Source organism: Arachis ipaensis, chromosome B06, assembly GCF_000816755.2.
Source record: "Arachis ipaensis cultivar K30076 chromosome B06, Araip1.1, whole genome shotgun sequence".
Lineage (NCBI taxonomy): Eukaryota > Viridiplantae > Streptophyta > Magnoliopsida > Fabales > Fabaceae > Arachis > Arachis ipaensis.
This window is the reverse complement of record NC_029790.2, coordinates 96817766-96820307: the sequence shown is the minus strand read 5'-3', so window position 1 is coordinate 96820307 and position 2542 is coordinate 96817766. Positions and strand designations below refer to the sequence as shown.

At 32.5% G+C, this 2542-nt stretch overlaps 1 long non-coding RNA gene across 6 annotated transcripts; it reads left to right on the top strand.

Annotated features, from left to right (window-relative positions):
• Positions 7-2158, top strand: LOC107648307. 6 transcript variants are annotated; one of them, XR_002349800.1, is made up of 4 exons: positions 7-358; positions 723-770; positions 1659-1726; positions 1908-2158. It is a non-coding gene; the product is annotated as an uncharacterized LOC107648307 (long non-coding RNA). The 6 variants fall into 6 exon arrangements; XR_002349796.1 differs by having other exon boundaries at positions 1659-1751; XR_002349798.1 differs by having other exon boundaries at positions 723-839.

Genomic DNA, 2542 nt, shown 5'->3' with positions numbered 1-2542 from the left:
ATTTTAGATTCTCTCCTACCTCTCCTGTCACCGTCGTCCGCCACTCTCCTCCCCTCTCACTACCACGCTCATTCCCCCTCCCACTCTCAGTCACAAACTCATAGTCCTCTATTTTTCTTTGTCGTCGTTGTCCAGCCGTCCAGGAATCGCCGTTTCCGTCGAAGCCTCACGTTGTCCAACAGCTGCGTCTCTCAATGTCGTCGTTCTCCACACCGTCGATCTCAACAGCCTTGTCCTTTTTAGCGACGTCGTTCTCCGTCCTTCTCAATCTCTCTGCCGTTATCAGCGTCGTGATACTCTATCATTCTAAGTCTCTCTGCCTTCGTTGTTGCATCTTCTAATGGAGCCTCAACCTCAGGTATGATTTGTTAATTTTTTGTTGTGATTCCTTATTTATTCTGAACTTTAAATTCAGTTTTTAAATTTTCAAGCCTTAGGGTTTCTTATTTTTCAATTTTGTTTATAAATTCTATTTATTTATCATAATTTGTTGTTATGACTTTAATTTTTTATGTTATTTTTAATTATTCCAGCATTAGGGTGTTCGATTTTTTTTAGTGTGTCTGTAAACTTAGTATGCAGTACTATGAGAAGGATAATTGATCAGCAATGTGAAATAAACAAGTAATAGAAAAAAGTAGTTTATTTGAATGAGAAGGATTCTATAAGCTTTATCATACTAGTATCTTGTGGATTGCCAAAAATTTGTTTCATTAATGTAGGTATTATGGCACGGGATTGATTTGTTGATAGTATGGAAGAGGCTAAGGGTAATGTTAACCATTTTCCCTTTTTTTATGTTCATCAGATCTCACTTTTGGCAACTATAATATCAAAAAGTGGGAACAAATGCTCTTTCAATTTTAATGGTCAAAGTTATGACCATTTAGCATTTCTTTTTCCAACTTTGAAGTCTTAATGTTTATCTTTGCCCTTTAGTTCCTTACATACTCTGCTTTGGTATTCGGAATTGAATAGTATTCACATGGTAGCTCAGATTTGTGGTTTTTATTTTGATTTAATAGAAACTTCCCTCAGAGATGCTAGAGTTGCGAAAAGGATGTATAGCTAATGACTGTAAAAATGTAACTAGAGAGGATGGACAGGGTATAGATTCAGGAAAAGATTCTTTGAGTGATCAAGAGCCTTTTACAACACTGGAAAACATTAAATTTCCCTTGCCTACAAATTATAAGCCTTAGTAATTTGTCAATATTAGCAGTTATATTTCCCTTATGTATCTGCAACAAGTAGTTGTATTAAACTTGACAAGTAATAGTGTCCAAATAAAAGGCTTTGGTTATTTTTTAGAGTATCTTTACACGATCAATCAACCATTAATATCTTTTATTTTTATAGGAAAACAAATGCTATAATGTCTACTTTCTTTCCTACTGATATCTAATTGAATAAAATTTTGTAATCAGAGTGAATTAAATGTAAATTCCTTAATGGATCAATATGGCTCAAGTCTATGGTATTTTCAACAAAACCTGATTTTTTCCCTAAAAATAAATATAATGGCTGAATGATACTTCTGTCTAGATTTATTGCATGCATATTATATAATTATATGTCAGCAGATAATGCTACATATATGAGATACAAATTATCAAAGAGCATTGTACTCACTGGAATTTAAAACTCATCTTCTTCAGGGAAAGTAGTTGAAGATTCTTCATCTTTCAGTGATGGAAAATCCATCTGGTTTGAAGGGTACACTACAGTGAGGAAGTTTACTTCATTCACTGGTGAAACATTTATTTATCTATTTATGGTTATTTGGGCTCTTTGTATGTCATATTCTTATGTTTGTGTAAGATGATGTAAAATTTTTCTATTTCATGTTAATTAGTAGTTTTCATTTTGTTGTTTAATGCCTCTTATTTTCTGCCTTCAATAGTTAGATGCTAAAGTATCTGAACATGAGTAAGGACAAGTGTAACATCCTTGCTACCAGAATGTCACGCTTCCGGCCGCGCCACTCCAATAGCATGGATATTATGACGACTTTCAATAAAATATTTAATACTAAGATAGGAGCATTTTAGCGCTTAGAACCGTGTAAAAATTTTTTCTTTAGAAAGAAAGGGAACCCATAAATACTCTTTATTTAAATACATACATACATGCATACAAACCAGATATAACACTTAAAATAAATACATATACATAATAATAACTTACAAGCATTATATACTACAACTCATATCCCTCTTACAAGAATTATAAAGATAATGACAAGGAAAACTAATATTTAAAATAATATAAAACATCGTATAATCAGAAACAATATAAACTCTTCATAATCGTCTTTGTCCATATCCTAAAAAGAGAATTTTGTAGGGGAGTGAAAACATCATTCTTTACAGGGTTCTTAGTAGAGGGTTAAGGAATTGCTATAACAAGATATGTAAAAGGAAATTGTATTCAAATACAATGATCGTTGCTCCTCTCATGTACCTTTTCGAAAACCACTGGTTTAACACTCAAAATCCAAAATCCTTTTTAAAAGAGAAATCAGTTAATTATCTAAAGCTTA